An 18454-nucleotide genomic window follows, 5' to 3' on the forward strand; every position below is an offset into this window, starting at 1 on the left:
TACGCTGCTGCTACTCTGTTTATCATATATCCTGATGGCGAGTCATCTTACCCCATATACTGTAGCTCTATCACTCCAATATCCCTGCACATTGTACATAGGGTAATGGAACTGACCCTGTATATAGCTTCTTACTCTCTTGTGTTCTCCATATTTCATTTTTTTATGTCTGTGTTTGTTCTACCTTATGTTATTTTTAGCGCCACATTGATATTGATTACTGGTTTGGAGCTTGCAAGTAAGGCATGTCACCGTACTTGTGCATCTGACATTAAAACTTGAAACATTTAACTGAATAAAGTTTATTATCATACTACAGTATCTACACTCATATACAAAATAAGAGACTATTGAGTTAGACATTAAGCACTGAATTCACAGTCCTATGGAGATGGATGATAGCAAAATGGGTAAAGCCTATAGTAAAAGGTAGGTGTGTATTCACTAGCAACCAAACAGAAGCAAACGTAACAAAACGGGTAGGGACCTACCTGAATTTGTCCAATAGAAACTCACGTTTTTGTTGCAAAACTTTTTCCATTGTAAAACTTTTTTCAAGTGTTTGCTACTGATGATTACACCCCTGGACAGAGTTGCTGCCATTTAGCTTGAATGAGGAGTAAGAGATAGGGGTTGTATTCGTTAGTTGCACAACGTAGCGAAACATTTTGCACCGTAACAAAACGTTTCGCAACAGAAACCATTGCTTTACTCCAAATTTAGTAAAGTAATGCTTCTGTTTGATTCTATTTGGTTCTTAGTTAATAAACCCAGGGACTCTCCTTGTCTCTCCTCTCCTTTATCACACTATTCTGGAAAAGCTAACAAGATGTAAGCGATCCTAATAATGAGCCTATCTAGTTATTTGCAATCAGTGCAGATGAAGGGAGACAAGGAGAGGAGAGAGTTTTTAACGATTGAAAAAGTGCCAGGACATTACACATGAAGATACTTTAAAATGCCTTCTCCTGCTCAGATGTTGCATGCATCAACGACTGTGTCATCGACTGTGTCATCGACTGACAGATTGCTGTAAAATATGGGGGTCTAGTTTAACAAACCAAACGCAATGGGAAATCTTAGCACTGGCGTTAGCGTTATTGGTTCGGTGGTATGTCAGAAACACTTTAGCTATTTTCACAACCGAAATGATGGGGGCAGTAGCAGGTGGTGGTGTGAAAGGGCTGGGTTTTAATGAAACAAGTTGTGGGTGTGTCGAGGCTTGACCACTCACTGGCCAATCAGAACGTGCTCCATGGCTGAATATGTTGTTTCTTCAAGGTTTATATTTAGAATTTTGTATTTGTTGTCTTGTCATTAACTCACTTTCATAAAATAGCCTGCCCCACATTTGCTAAATATTTGTAAAATGTTTAAAACATTTTTTGGGGTGGTAGATAAGCTTTAAGATTTCAGATAGATTGTAGTTTCCATCAAAGTAATTGTCTGCATCATTTCCAATACCCATATTATTTTGTAATTATAGTCAAACGTTTGGACACACTTACCCTTTCAAGGGTTTTTATTTATTTGTATTATTTTATTAGATAGTGAAGAGATCACAACTATGAAATAACACATATGTAAGCATGTAGTAGCCAAAAATGTGTTAAACAACTCAAAATACATTTATATTTGAGATTCTTCAAACTAGCCACCCTTTGCCTTGACGACAGTTTTGCACACTCTTGGCATTCTCTCAACCAGCTTCATGAGAAATGCTTTCCCAACAGTCTTGAAGGATTTCCCACATATGCTGAGCACTTGTTGGCTGATTTTTCTCCACTCTGCGGTCCAACTCATTCCAAGCCATCTCATTTGGGTTGAGGTTGGGTGATTGTGGAGGCCTGGTCAGTGAAGGAGGCCAGCACTCCTTCACTCTCCTTATTGGTCGAATAGCCCTTACCCAAACTGGAAGTGTGTTTTGGGTCATTGTCCTGTTGAAAAACAAATGATAGTCCCACAAAGTGCAAATCAGATGGGATGGCGAATCGCTGCCGAATGCTGTGGTAGCCATGCTAGTTAAGTATGCCTTAAATTCTAAATAAATCACTGACAGTGTCACCAGCAAAGCACCCCCACACCATCACTCGTCCTCCTCCATGCTTCACAGTTGCAACCAAAAATCTCAAATTTGGACTCGTCAGACCAAAGGACAGATTTCCACCAGTCTAATGTCCACTGCTCATGTTTCTTGGCCCAAGCAAGTATCTTGTTTTTATTGGTGTCTTTTTTGCAGCAATTCGACCATGAAGACCTGATTCATGCACTCTCCTCTGAACAGTTGATGTTGAGATGTGTCTGTCTACTTGAACTCTCTGAATGATTTATTTGGGCTGCAATCTGAGGTTGGTAACTCTAATGAACTTATCCTCTGCACGTAACTCCGGGTCTCCCTTTCCTGAGGAGGTCCTTGTGAGAGCCAGGTCCTTGTGAGAGCCAGGTCCTTGTGAGAGCAAGGTCCTTGTGAGAGCCAGTTTCATCATAGCGCTTGATGGTTTTTGCGACGGCACTTAAAGAAACATTCAACTAATTTTTCAAGATTGACAGACCTTCTTTTCCTAATATGGATTTGGTATTTTACCAAATAGGGCTATCTTCTGTATACCCCCCCCCACCCACAAATTTGTTTAGCCCTGCATAACTGGCTATATGGTAGTTCATTCTTGCGGGGAAGGGGATGCATACTATTTGCATGTAGCAGGGTATTGAGGGATTGAGGGCTATGTGTCTGTGTGTAGTGCATCATTCTCTTTAATAATCTATGAGTCCAGGTAGTTTATTTTTCTCTCATCAGTCTGCATGGTGTATTTGAGATATTCAGAGCTCTCGCTTGGAATTAATTTAGTTCCTTCTGACTTCCTTCCCAGAGCACAAAGACATCTTCTATGTATCTCTTCCATGGGAGTTTTTTTTAAATAAGGGGTTGTTTCTGTTTGGTAAATGACTGCTTCCTAAAATTGTTCCACATACAGGTTCACATAGATGGAGGCAAAGGGGGAGCCCATGGATAAACCCAGAATTTGAAGGAAGAAATCTGACTCAAAGAGGAAGTAGTTATTGGATAATACCAGCTCAGTGAGTTGCAAGATTGCACTCATTGGATGGAGCAAGGGTAGGGTATCTCCTCTGAAGGCAGTGTTGCAGCTCCTGCAAGCCTCCAATGTGTGAAATGTTATTGCACAAGAGCTCCACATCAAAAGTGTCCAGCAGGGTGCCCTCTGGTATCCTCCCTAAGCCCTCGATCAATGAGATCATGTGACTAGTGTCTTTTACGTAAGATGGGAGACTCTCAACAATCGGTTTGATGTGGTGGTCCACAAACTTAGAAATGTTGGACGTCACAGAGTTCATTGCTGCTACAAAGGGTCTACCTGGGGGAGGAGACACTTGTTTGTAATTTACTGACAAAATAAAATGTTGGTATCTTAGGAAATTTCACACACATTATTTTTTGGGTGATTTGTCCTGATTCCAAACAGCTTTCTACTTTGTATATGATATTATGCTGGAATTCTAGGGTAGGGTCATAATTCAGCTTGTGATAGAAGTCACCATTCATTCACATACAGTTGTTCCTCCTTTAAAAGTTGTGAGCTTACACCGCGGGACTTAAGAGGTACCCAGGATCACAGGTTAATTGCTCCAGACCACCACAAGGGGGAGTTAGAGCACTCATTGTGTATTTGGGTCCCAAGGTTTTTATATGACCAATCATATCGAGTGGTTCCAATGGCGAATTTGACGAGAGCCACCTGTCCCTGGTGACTTTCTTTAGCAAAGATGGCTGACAAAAGTAAGCAGTTATAACGTCATAATGAGCAAAAAGTTTACAACTGAGATTTACAATTCGCTATTTAGCAAGTTTTTTTCAGTCATATCCAATACCAAGTGTATCAAACTCCACTATTTGAATGTTGCTGTGTCTACATGTATGTATTACAATTATACACTTCAACAGTGTTTACCACTCCTACTCCTGGGACACCAAGGATTACACATTGTAACTATGCAATAGACTAGAAACATGATTTATTAAGTAAAGGCTGATTTGTAATTCATATATACAGAATAAAAAACCGTACATCCTGCCAGCATGCCCACAGGCGTGCTGAATGGCGCATGGAAGAGAACGAGGAATGAGATGGGAGTAACAATCCAGGCTATTTTCTCTGAGACTGGCATAATAATCTAATGAAACAAGCATGGAGCAGGTTTTGAACCCTCAACATTCTAGCCTGAAGTTCAGCACGCTATCGACTGTGCCCAAATGTATTAATTGTGGTTGGGGCCAGTTGGGGCTAAAACACTTTATCAATTGGAATCTTTAACATGTGGAAAGGGGAAAAGTATTAGTATTAGTTTTCCACAAACGTAGCAGGATGGGATATTAGTTAAAAATAGACTATTCAACCTTTACTAAAGAATGATCTAATAGCCGAGAACCCTTCCCCAACTTGAGCTAGGTGTGAACCCCCATAACTTGCAACAAATCTTTTGTATCTATCTTTCCAAATCTACCTACACACGTATCTACCTACACACGTATCTACATACACACGTATCTACATACACACGTATCTACATACACACGTATCTACATACACACGTATCTACATACACACGTATCTACATACACACGTATCTACATACACACGTATCTACCTACACACGTATCTACCTACACACGTATCTACCTACACACGTATCTACCTACACACGTATCTACCTACACACGTATCTACCTACACACGTATCTACCTACACACGTATCTACATACACACGTATCTACATACACACGTATCTACATACACACGTATCTACATACACACGTATCTACATACACACGTATCTACATACACACGTATCTACATACACACGTATCTACATACACACGTATCTACATACACACGTATCTACCTACACACGTATCTACCTACACACGTATCTACCTACACACGTATCTACATACACACGTATCTACCTACACACGTATCTACATACACACGTATCTACATACACACGTATCTACCTACACACGTATCTACCTACACACGTATCTACATACACACGTATCTACATACACACGTATCTACATACACACGTATCTACATACACACGTATCTACCTACACACGTATCTACCTACACACGTATCTACCTACACACGTATCTACCTACACACGTATCTACATACACACGTATCTACCTACACACGTATCTACCTACACACGTATCTACATACACACGTATCTACCTACACACGTATCTACCTACACACGTATCTACCTACACACGTATCTACATACACACGTATCTACCTACACACGTATCTACCTACACACGTATCTACATACACACGTATCTACCTACACACGTATCTACATACACACGTATCTACCTACACACGTATCTACCTACACACGTATCTACATACACACGTATCTACCTACACACGTATCTACATACACACGTATCTACATACACACGTATCTACATACACACGTATCTACCTACACACGTATCTACATACACACGTATCTACATACACACGTATCTACATACACACGTATCTACCTACACACGTATCTACATACACACGTATCTACATACACACGTATCTACCTACACACGTATCTACATACACACGTATCTACATACACACGTATCTACATACACACGTATCTACCTACACACGTATCTACATACACACGTATCTACATACACACGTATCTACATACACACGTATCTACCTACACACGTATCTACCTACACACGTATCTACCTACACACGTATCTACCTACACACGTATCTACATACACACGTATCTACATACACACGTATCTACATACACACGTATCTACATACACACGTATCTACATACACACGTATCTACATACACACGTATCTACCTACACACGTATCTACACGGTTAATGTTCTGAAAAAAACATATATATGTACAGTTGAGGTCAGAAGTTTGCACATACAATTTTTCAACCACTCCACAAAAAACTAGAGTTTTGGCAAGTCAGATTATTTCACTTATAATTCACTGTATTACAATTCCAGAAGTTTACATACAGTAAGTTGACTGTGCCTTTAAACAGCTTGGAAAATGCCAGAAAATTATATCATAGCTTTAGAAGCTTCTGAAAGGCTAATTGACATCATTTGAGTCAATTGGAGGTCTACCTGTGGATGTATTTCAAACTGCCAAATGGACAATGACCCCAAGCATACTTCCAAAGTTGTGGCAAAATGGCTTAAGGACAACAACGTCAAGGTATTGGAGTGGCCATCACAAAGCCCTGACCTCAATCGCATAGAACATTTGTGGGCAGAACTGAAAAAGTGTGTGCGAGCAAGGAGGCCTACAAACCTGACTCAGTTACACCAGCTCTGTCAGGAGGAATGGGCAAAAATTCACCCAACTTATTGTGGGAAGCTTGTAGAAGGCTAACCCGAAACGATTGACCCAAGTTAAACAATTTAAATGCAATGCTACCAAATACTATTTGAGTGTATGTAAACTTCTGACCCACTGGGAATGTGATGTCAGAAATAAAAGCTGAAATAAATCATTCTCACTACTATTATTCTGACATTTCACATTCTTAAAATAAAGTGGTGATCCTAACTGAACTTTTACTAGGATTATATGTCAAGAATTGTGTAAAACTGGGTTTAAAAGTGTTTTGCTAAGGTGCATGTAAACTTCCGACTTCATCTGTACATGTAGAGATGAAAAAAATATTGTTGATGTTTATTTAGTTGTGGATCCATAATGAATTACTTGTTCAAATATTCCATGATATTCTTAATATATGTGTTGACTGACTATAAGCAAGTGATGTCTGCTAAATAATCAGGTTGGGTTTCTCCAGAAATAAATATTTCTAAATAAAAACTGGCTTTATTTACAAATGAGTGAGAATGTCTCACCCCATGTCCAATAATGTCCTTTTTCCTCGCTCACTCTACGTTAAATTAAAACCACATCTCCAAAATATTGTTACTTTTTAAACAAAGCTATTATTATTTTGATTCATTAATTTAGAATTATATAAAAGCCACTTAGGGTCTGTGAGAATATCTAACAGAAAATGCCCCTTAGATATTAATTTAGAGTCCTCCAATCGTCTGAATGTAATTATTGGCGGAGAGTCACGTCATTGAACATTATTTTTTTATCTCGATATACTGTAGGCCTACCATAGGCAAAATGAGTCTCACTAGTGTTGAGTAATGTGCTGTTAAAAATGGTGTAGGTCTTTATCAAGGTGAGACCAAGATGCAGACACAGGAGGCAGATGGTTAGAGTCTTACAATGTTTATTAATCCAAAAAGGGGTAGGCTAGAGAATGGTCGTGTACAGGCAAAAGGTCAAAACCAGTTCAGAGTCCAATAGGTACCAAAGGGCAGGCAGATTCAAGGTCAGGGCAGGCAGGATGATCAGGAAGGTGGGAAAGTAGTCCAGAGTCAGGCAATGGTCAAAACTGGGAAGACTAGCAAAAGAGAATAGAAAAGGAGTACGGGGAAAAACACGTCGGTTGACTTGACTAAACGAACAAGACGAACTGGCAGAGAGACAGGAAACACAGGGACAAATACACTGGGGAAAATAAGCGACACATGGTGGGGTGGAGACAATCACAGGGACAGGTGAAACAGATCAGTGCGTGCAGGTATTTATTTAAAGAGCATATTGAAGTTAGAAGAAAAAGCCTACAACTATTTTAGCACCATTTCGAGCTGCTCTGAGGCAAGCTTGGGGACTGGTCTTGATAAATCAATGAGATTTTTATTTTCACTTAATCTCCATTTGGGCATTGGTTAGAAAAAATTAGAAAATTAGGGTGCAGAAATGTTATGCTCTTAGTGTGACCTTTATTTAACAAGGCAAGTCAGTTAAGAACAAATTCTTATTTGCAAGGACAGCCAACTCCTTCCTTGTGCCCTGAGGGGATTCTTCAGCTAAATAGTTCACTGCTGACTGTCACATTGTACAGCGCCATATTTTCCATTCCATCCTAATGGAAACCCAGAGGGTTTTTCATTTATCTTTGAATAGAAAAAACATAATATTAATGAAATTAATTAAGCTAGCACCAGTCAAAAGGTTGGACACACCTAGTCATTCCAGGATATTTCTTTATTTTGACTATTTTCTACATTGTAGAATAATAGTGAAGACATCACAACTATGAAATAACACTGGTCTGCCGCATTCTGTAGTACAGACATGGCCTTCTCTCCCTTATGTATGGAATTAGGCATGTTCCCATGTTTACTACAGTATGTATTCTAGACTGCACAGTAGCCTAATAAACACATTTAGTTAATAAAATAATGAGAAAAAAATACTCTCAAAATGCAGACACTGATTTAGTTATGGATCCATAATGAATTACTATGGGAAGAAATATAACTGATTTACAGAAATATTGGAACAAAGTTGTCTAATGAAAATAATTTTGAATCCTCCAATCCTGTAGCCTACTCCCGACCGTCACGTTGTACAGTGCCATATTTTCTATTCCATCTAACCAAAACCCTGAGGGTTTTGTTTTTCATTTTTCTCTGAATTGAAACAGCATAATATATATCAAATTAATTAAGCCACATTTCATATAATCAATCCCATATACTATGTTATTACAAAAAATATTTTAAATTCTCTGGAAATGACAATACGGAATACTATCAAATGCTTCTCATAGATGCCCTCTGGTGGTCAAACTAGCAATAACTTGCAGTAACAGAAAACATTTCTGACAATTAAATGATGTTCCACAGAATGCTGTGGCAGCACACAAGGTTTGCTGAGAACACAAAACGCTGGTTGACAAACAAAATTAACTGGCACAGACAGACGCAACTTCTAAAGGAACAACCACTGTAGTCCAATTTTTGGGGGATTACAAATTCCTCCTCCTTTGTCACATTTTCTTATGATAATCAAAGGATCTGATTGTAAGTCCTTAAGAGTCATTCTCTTGTCTCTACTCAGGTTATCATTGGATGTGTGTTTCTGTTTGCCTTTCAGTCGGTTTCCTACATCATTTTCAACAATCCCACAGAGGGTTTCTGTCAATGCATTGAAATCCATAGACCCTTTATCAACAGATGAATTCGTGGATACCATTTATATGTTTCTGCATCCATTATAAAGGAAGTAAAAGGTAGTTTCGCAATCCAATGCTAACTAGTGTTAGCACAATGACTGGAAGTCTATGGTAGCTATTAACATTGCACTGAAGCTAGTTAGCAATTGTGCTAGCGCTAGTTAACAACTTCCTTAAAACTCTATGCAGAGACATAAAAATGGTATCACCAGTTCATCTGACTCTGGGGAAGTAGATGAAGGGCATTATTGCCAAGTATGATTCCAGTCCACCTGACGGGCCGCCCCAAGGTGGAGAGGGTAGGCAACAACATATCCGCCACACTGATCCTCAACACAGGGACCCCTCAGGGATGCATGCTTAGTCCTCTGCTGTACTCCAGGTTCACCCACGCATGGCCGCGCACGACTCCAACACTATCATTAAGTTTGCAGATGACACAACAGTAGTAGGCCTGACCACCAATGATGACGAGACAGCCTACAGGGAGGATATCAGAAACATTGCAGGGTGGTGCCAGGACAACAACCTCTCCCTCAATGTCAGCACGGCTATGGGAACTGATTGTGGACGACAGGAAACAGAGGGCCGAGCCCCCCATCAATGTCAGCACGGCTATGGGAACTGATTGTGGACTACAGGAAACAGAGGGCCGAGCCCCCCATCAATGTCAGCACGGCTATGGGAACTGATTGTGGACGACAGGAAACAGAGGGCCGAGCCCCCCATCAATGTCAGCACGGCTATGGGAACTGATTGTGGACGACAGGAAACAGAGGGCCGAGCCCCCCATCAATGTCAGCACGGCTATGGGAACTGATTGTGGACGACAGGAAACAGAGGGCCGAGCCCCCCATCAATGTCAGCAGGGCTATGGGAACTGATTGTGGACGACAGGAAACAGAGGGCCGAGCCCCCCATCAATGTCAGCACGGCTATGGGAACTGATTGTGGACGACAGGAAACAGAGGGCCGAGCCCCCCATCAATGTCAGCACGGCTATGGGAACTGATTGTGGACGACAGGAAACAGAGAGTCGAGCCCCCCATCAATGTCAGCACGGCTATGGGAACTGATTGTGGACGACAGGAAACAGAGGGCCGAGCCCCCCATCAATGTCAGCAGGGCTATGGGAACTGATTGTGGACGACAGGAAACAGAGGGCCGAGCCCCCCATCAATGTCAGCACGGCTATGGGAACTGATTGTGGACGACAGGAAACAGAGAGTCGAGCCCCCCATCAATGTCAGCACGGCTATGGGAACTGATTGTGGACGACAGGAAACAGAGGGCCGAGCCCCCCATCAATATTGATGGTACTGTACAAAGCGGTGTCAAGAGCTTCAAGGTTCTCGGTGTTCACATTACTAAGGAATTAACATGGTCCACACACACCAACACAGTCGTGAAGAAGGCACAACAACTCCTCTTCCCCCTCAAGAGGCTGAAAAGATTTGGCATGGGCCCTCAGATCCTCAAAATGTTCTACAGCTACACCACTGACTTGCTGCATCAATGCTTGAGGGTAGTGCATACGAACCAGTATATCACTGGAGCCAAGCTCCCAGATATCCAGGACCTCTGTACCAGGTGGTGTCAGAGGAAGGCCCTAAAAACCCAAGTCATATACTGTTCTCTCTGCTACCACGCGGCAATTGGTACAGGAGAGTCATTTGACTGCTGAACAGTTAATCAAATGGCTGACTGAACAAATTGCACCAAGCCCCCGTTTTTTTGCATGAACATTCTTGCACTGGCACTCACTGAACCCTACCCACACACTCACACATACTACACTGACACTCCAACACACACATATACACTCACACCAACAAAAAACACACGTACAAATTGACACCACATACACACACTGACACACTCATAGAAACACTTTTACACTCTTAACTTCCACTGCTGCAACTGTTTATTATCTATCCTGATTGATCACGTTTACCCCTACCTACATGTAAATACGACGTAAATTACCTCAACTACCTCTTACCCCTGCACATTGACTCGGTACCGCAACTTTTTCAGGACCCTGTCTTTCCAAGACAATTCGTAAAAATCCAAATCACTTCACCGATCTTCATTGTAAAGGGTTTAATAAACACTGTTTCCCATGCTTGTTCAATGAACCATAAACAAATAATGAAAATGCACCTGTGGAATGCTCGTTTAAGACACTAACAGCTTAGGAGGCAAGGAGGAGGCATGAAGACTGCAGATGCGGCCAGGGCAATAAATTGCAATGTCCGTACTGTGAGACGCCTAAGACAGCACTACAAGGAGACTGGACGGACAGCTGATTGTCCTCACAGTGGCAGACCATGTGTAACAACCCCTGCACAGGATTGGTACATCTGAACATCACACCTGCGGGACAAGTACAGGATGGCAACAACAACTGCCCGAGTTACACCAGGAACGCACAATCCCTCCATCAGTGCTCAGACTGTCCGCAATAGGCTGAGAGAGGCTGGACTGAGGGCTTGTAGGCCTGTTGTAAGGCAGGTCCTCACCAGACATTACCGGCAACAGCGTCGCCTATGGGCACAAACCCACCATCGCTGGACCAGACAGGACTGGCAAAAGTGCTCTTCACTGATGAGTCGTGGTTTTGTCTCACCAGGGGTGATGGTCGGATTCGCGTTTATCATTGAAGGGATGAGCGTTACATCGAGGCGTGTACTCTGGAGCGGGATCGATTTGGAGGTGGAGGGTCAATCATGGTCTCGGCCGGTGTCACATCATCATCGGACTGAGCTTGTCATTGCAGGCAATCTCAACACTGTGCGTTACAGGGGAGGCATCCTCCTCCCTCATGTGGTACCGTTCCTGCAGGCTCATCCTGACATGACCCTCCAGCATGACATTGCCACCAGCCATACTGCTCATTCTGTGCGGGATTTCCTGCAAGACAGGAATGTCAGTGTTCTGCCATGGCCAGCGAAGAATCCCATTGAGCACGTCTGGGACTGTTGGATCGGAGGGTTCTGATCGGAATGTTCTACAGCTACACCACTGACTTGCTGCATCAATGCTTGAGGGTAGTGCATACGAACCAGTATATCACTGGAGCCAAGCTCCCAGATATCCAGGACCTCTGTACCAGGTGGTGTCAGAGGAAGGCCCTAAAAACCCAAGTCATATACTGTTCTCTCTGCTACCACGCGGCAATTGGTACAGGAGAGTCATTTGACTGCTGAACAGTTAATCAAATGGCTGACTGAACAAATTGCACCAAGCCCCCGTTTTTTTGCATGAACATTCTTGCACTGGCACTCACTGAACCCTACCCACACACTCACACATACTACACTGACACTCCAACACACACTCACACCAACAAAAAAACACACGTACAAATTGACACCACATACACACAAGTCATTCTTAGGTACAGAATGATTTCAATTGTACCATTTTATAAACATTTGAATGTTTTTCCTTTTGCCAATAGCGCTGAAGCTATTGGGTGTTGAGGATTTAAAATCTGGCTTGCATTTTATTTTGTGTTAGTAATGTTGCCAATATGCCAATTATGTTTCAAATCCTGTTGCACTCTCTCTTTGATGCATTTCAAGAAACACAATCTCTTTGTCCTCCACATATTCATGAGAATCCATTCATATAATTTATCAACCATAACTGAAGTGGAAAGGATCCACAGGATGTTCACACTTCCATTCTTCTGCAGTTATTTCTCCAGCTGAAAAAACCCCCAACATAAAGTACAATTAAATCAATTATGATTATGTAAATATTTAACTTCAAGGCAGGGCAGAAACTTGTAGGGAGAATTGTTTTTAAAGAGACTTTCGTAACTTCTTACCAGAACCAAGGTAAAACCCTGGATGCAGACTGTCGAAGTAACAATGTTTATTGTAACAACAGGGGCAAAGATCAAGGAAGGCAGGGGTCGATAATCCAGAGTATGCGAAGGTACAGAACAGCAGGCAGGTTCAGGGTCAGGGTAGACAGAGATCGGTAATCCAGAGAGGGCAGAGGTACAGAACAGCAGGCAAGTTCAGGGTCACTTAGACAGAGATCGGTAATCCAGAGAGGGCAGAGGTACAGAACAGCAGGCAAGTTCAGGGTCACTTAGACAGAGATCGGTAATCCAGAGGGGGCAGAGGTACAGAACAGCAGGCAGGTTCAGGGTCAGGGTAGACAGAGATCGGTAATCCAGAGGGGGCAGAGGTACAGAACAGCAGGCAGGGTCAGGGAGGACAAGAAAAGAGAGACTGGGCAAAACCAGGTGCTGAGAACACAAAACGCTGGTTGACAAACAAAATGAACTGGCACAGACAGACAGAAAACACAGGTGTAAATACATGGGATATAATGGGGAAGATGGGCAACACCTGGAGGGGGGTGGAGACAATCACAAGGACAGGTGAAACAGATCAGGGCGTGACACTTCTGATTTACAATAAATACCGTGAAGAACTTTGAAGAGGTTATATAAAATAATTACATCCAGCTTTTTGTTTGGTATGTTGTGTTTAATTATTATTTAAATGGAAGAGCTTTAGAATGAATGAGATGTGTTTAGCCTTTCATAGCTGAACTGTGGGTGTAGTGAGTTAAACTCATCAATCTTTAGGAAACACTGAACACATTTTACCTTCATGAACCCTTATGGGTGCAAGAAAAATATTACAACATTGCAATAGAAGCTTTATCAAAATGAATACATGTCAAAATGTAGTTTTGCAGATGTTCTCTGAAGTATTTGACGCTTTTGAGTAATGTTTAGAAAACTTTTCGAAGGCTCTAATTTGCACCTCTGGGGTGTTGCGTGCGTCATTGTGTACACCCGCTCTCTAATAAAGCCACTCTAGCAGCCGAGGGAGGAAAATGCACGATTTTCTTTAACAAATCAGACAGTGTTGATCAAACAGGCGCCTCAGACAAAAGACTTCATCAGTTCATCAAAAAGATAATTTCAACCCATTTCCTGACCTCCCTCTCTGGTTGTCAGTCAAAGTCTCATTTACACCTCTGTAATTGGGCTGTGTGAGTGGCTTCCTGCATGGCTGACATTCGCCTAATGAGAAACCCCTGGCACTGCTGCCCCTCTTTCTGCCTCCCCTGGGGGAGCTCTACAGGAGTGTGTGTATTTGTGGGTTGGATGCACGTGTGTGAAGAGGGAGGGGATATGGTGAGGGGTTCATCACCTGTCAACCCCTTAGCTAATTGCCCCGTTAAAGAACACACACTTCACATGCAAATGGCTACTGCATTGCGCCAATCTGAAGTTTATGGTGATCCCGTGCAAATACTATATGCATAAATGTGGTCCCAGACATATCCCTGCTTACATCTCCAGCTGACAGAAGTGTAATTAATTGTTAATTGTAAAACCGTTACTGCTTGTGTAAGAAATACAGGGGAAAACATTGAGCTAGTCTTATAATGAGAGAGACCGTTAAAAGTGCTGATCCTGCACTTGTATTGTAAAGAGATAGTAAGATAAAGATTACAGATCAACATTTTTTTATACAGATGGTTCATATAATAAAGTATTACTGCCTATATCCTCTCAGTCACTTCAGGTCCAAACCCAAGGGCTGGAAACAGGTACAAACAAATCTGCAAACTGTAAACTTGTGCTGAGGCCAAAGAGGTCTATAGAGAAAGAGCAACCCCCCACTTGTGGCAGAGGTAATCCCTTGAGCTAGTATTTTCTCTGGGCGTTTGGACGCTACCAGTCCATTTGCCTGCCTTTCAGTTGAGTTGGTTTGTGTTTCTGTTGTGGTCGCTGGCTCAGGGAAGAGGCAATTAAAATTGTAAACTGCAGCCGTTCCGCTCAAATAAACATCCATTAAGCGTTCAAAGTCATTGAATGTAACAAAAGAACTGGGCTGTGTAGTATCCAACCATTTCAATGGAGCTGGGGATGTGGCAGTGAACAAAGATACATACAGTAACTAATAATAACATGCTATACTGACTTGTCATGTCTTGGCCCGGGTATTTCTATCCATTTAAATGTGATTGGTACACTTAAAAGCAAACACAAGTGACCAGAAACAGACCAGATAAGTCACTCTTCTTTTTTGGTATTTGCAGGCAGGTATACTTGCCAATAACTTCCCTTTCAGACCTTAACGTTTTGTACACTCAGTGTATAAACATAATTGGTTAACATAACATAGCCAGGTAACAAGAACAGCAGGTACCGGCCCACACTGACTACAAACCCTCATCAAGTCTGGGGAACATACATACAGAGGTTATAACATGACATAGCCAGTTATTACTGAAACCCTCACCTGCAGGTCCTCCAGGCAGTTGGTTCCCTCAGGGGTGTTGATATTCCCCACTGCACCACGTCACAGCATGCCTCCTCTGTAGGCTCCTGCAGTGCCAGGCGCCACACGTTCACCCCCTCAGAGAACGCCAGCAGGGAGAACCTGGGACGCAGTCAGGGAGGGGGTCTGGGGTTAGATATGACAATAACAAATGGGTGTGAATGTAGCAGGGGTAAGATGGTTTCATGAACTTAATGAACCTAAGTTACACAAAACTATTATTTTATTTAATTTCTATGGACACAACCTTCCCTGAAACATTAAGTATACTGTATAAGGCTCTGCTGGAAACAAGCACTAAAATAATCAACAGCAGACAAATCCAACAACACTAAGGATCTCTTACTTTCACAAAATAAAATGTAAAAGTAAAATTTGACTGAAAAAGGTATTGTATCTTTGGATCAAACTAGTCAACCAAGACGAGAGAAATTTTTTTATTCCACTCCTAAAGTTGGAGCATATTGTATTTCCATTTACCTGAGTTGGATCCACTAGGTGCCACTTGCACAGGTTTAAGTAATGTTTAAAATCCTAAACAAGGCACAGCTTTTCATCAATTGCCTATCCCAGCTGTTCACAGGGAGTAAGAAAGTTTGTGAAATAGTCTCACCATCAATATTAACTAAACAGAAAACATTGTTTAATTGCCTGCACCCATTTGTCCAGAGCAGTGGCCTTCATTATAGAGAACACAGGACAATCTCAAGGGTTCAGCAAGTAAATACATTGTTCCAGAATCTTTTTACCAACAGTCATCAAACACAGCTGGGTCCGAAGCATTAGGCTAAAATAAAGCATTGATCTAAGCAGTGTTAGTGTTTCAACAGTCCTATGAAAAATGTCTTCATGTTAAGGTTAGACGGCAAGCTAGCGGGACAACTTCCGGGGGAACTGGAGGGCCCGCAATTCAAATAAATATTCATAAAAATGATGGATATTAAACATTTATGTACATACAAGTGTCTTATATTGGTTAAAAGCTTGAATTCTTGTTAATCTAACGGTGCTGTCTGATTTACATTAGGCTTTACAGCAAAAACATGCCATCTAATTGTTTGAGGACGGCGCCCCACATCAAAATATTTTTCATAAATTCACAAATAGCGATTAAATATTCACTTACTTAAAAAAAAAATCTTCCTCTGATTTGTCATCCAAACAGTCCCAGCTACAACATGTAGTGTCGTTTTGTTAGATAAAATCCTTCTGGCGCCATCGATTTGAGTAATCCACTCGTTCAACTTGCAGAGCAAGGAAACCAAATTGCTACCGCTAAAACTTTGTTAAAACAAGTCAAAATACATTTATATTTAATCCTCAATACCCTAAAATGTAATTAAACTATAATATTTCACACGGAAAGAAGTATGTTCAATAGGAAAACGATATTAGCAGGGTGCGTGTCCTCCTCATCGCGCATACGCACATTTTATTATTTGTTACTTTTATTATTCTTATTTTTTTACTTATCTATTTTTTACTTATTAACACATATTTTTCTTAAAACTGCATTGTTGGTTAAGGGCATGTAAGTAAGCACTTCACTGCAAGGTCTACACCTGTTTTATTATTATTATTTATTTTTTATATTATTGACAAATAAAATTTTATTTGATGACAAGCCACACAGTTCGTTTGTTTAAAAGAGTTTTAAATAAGTCAATACAATCCAGTTACTTTAGCATTACATCACTTTGCATTTTGAAAAGGTATAAAACTTTCTTTGCTCAAGTTTAACTTTTTATTGGCCTGAAGCTTCCTGTGGTGATTGAGCAGCAACCACAATGCCAGGGCATTATCCCCAACTTCTTAAAAATAAAATTGTAACCCAGATGGCTAAGGGATAGAGAATAGGCAGTGCTAACTGAGCCAAGACTCCTCAAGCTATTGGAGGCTGAACAACTGCAAACAGATGATAATTTATCTTCTGGAGAATCTTTTACATTTTTTATCATGATTTAAGCGAGTAAAGTAAATCTGGGTTTTCAACAGGGAAACTGACAAACAAAAATGCTCAGTAGTGCTTTGGGCAGCATTTGATTGGGCATGCCTGGGGCGGTGTTCTGCAGTTTGTGTGAAGAGTCAGCAGGACGCCCTGGGATTGATAAGTATCCTTTGATGAAGACATGGCAAATACTCCTCCCTGCCCAAACACAACAGAGCCTTGTAGGTTAAGGACAGTTACTGTGGGTGTCACGTTTCATCTAGTTTGCGACTAGTATTTCAAACAAAACAGTGCATGTGGGAGAAGCTCAAATAGACAAATACTGTAACCAAGTATATATTCCGACGAAAGTATGAATATGTTGACAAAACAATGATTCTGCTTGGTCCTGATTACGCTCACAGGAGAGCAGATTTTGCTCCAAAGTCATCCAAAAGCTGTCTAATGAAGAGAACAGGTCTTTTTTAAAAGATTTTTGGTGACAATAGGCAATTGGGGCTGTCTCCCAATTACATCATTAGTTTTCAAAACTGAAGAAGAAGGGAGCAGAGACAAAGATATGAGAAGTGGAACGCAGCTAACAACAAAGGTTCCCACAACTTTAGAGAACGTTCCTTTAAGAGTCTCACGATGTCATTATAACTAACATTTTCATAGAAAATGTTCCATGTTGTGCAAAGAATGTTCCCAAGAGACCATTCCCTTAATGTCAAATAGAACGTGGTTACCATGTTCTCAGAACTTAAGAGACCATTCCCTTAATGTCAAATAGAACGTGGTTACCATGTTCTCAGAACATAAGAGACCATTCCCTTAATGTCAAATAGAACGTGGTTACCATGTTCTCAGAACTTAAGAGACCATTCCCTTAATGTCAAATAGAACGTGGTTACCATGTTCTCAGAACTTAAGAGACCATTCCCTTAATGTCAAATAGAACGTGGTTACCATGTTCTCAGAACTTAAGATATTATTATATATTTTTTATTGGAACATTGCATAAACATTCATGTCCAGTTTTCAAGAATAGTCTGATGGGTGACAATATTAGCCTTTCA

At 41.2% G+C, this 18454-nt stretch overlaps 1 long non-coding RNA gene across 1 annotated transcript; it reads right to left on the reverse strand.

The window, feature by feature from the left end:
• Positions 1–12518: 12518 nt before the first annotated feature.
• On the reverse strand, positions 12519–13428 carry LOC116356268 (uncharacterized). Its single transcript, XR_004204752.1, has 2 exons — positions 12964–13428; positions 12519–12840 (listed from the first exon to the last, which is right to left on the reverse strand). It is a non-coding gene; the product is annotated as an uncharacterized LOC116356268 (long non-coding RNA).
• Between the last annotated feature and the right edge of the window lie 5026 nt (positions 13429–18454).

Source organism: Oncorhynchus kisutch, linkage group LG22, assembly GCF_002021735.2.
Source record: "Oncorhynchus kisutch isolate 150728-3 linkage group LG22, Okis_V2, whole genome shotgun sequence".
In the NCBI taxonomy this organism is placed as follows: Eukaryota; Metazoa; Chordata; class Actinopteri; order Salmoniformes; family Salmonidae; genus Oncorhynchus; species Oncorhynchus kisutch.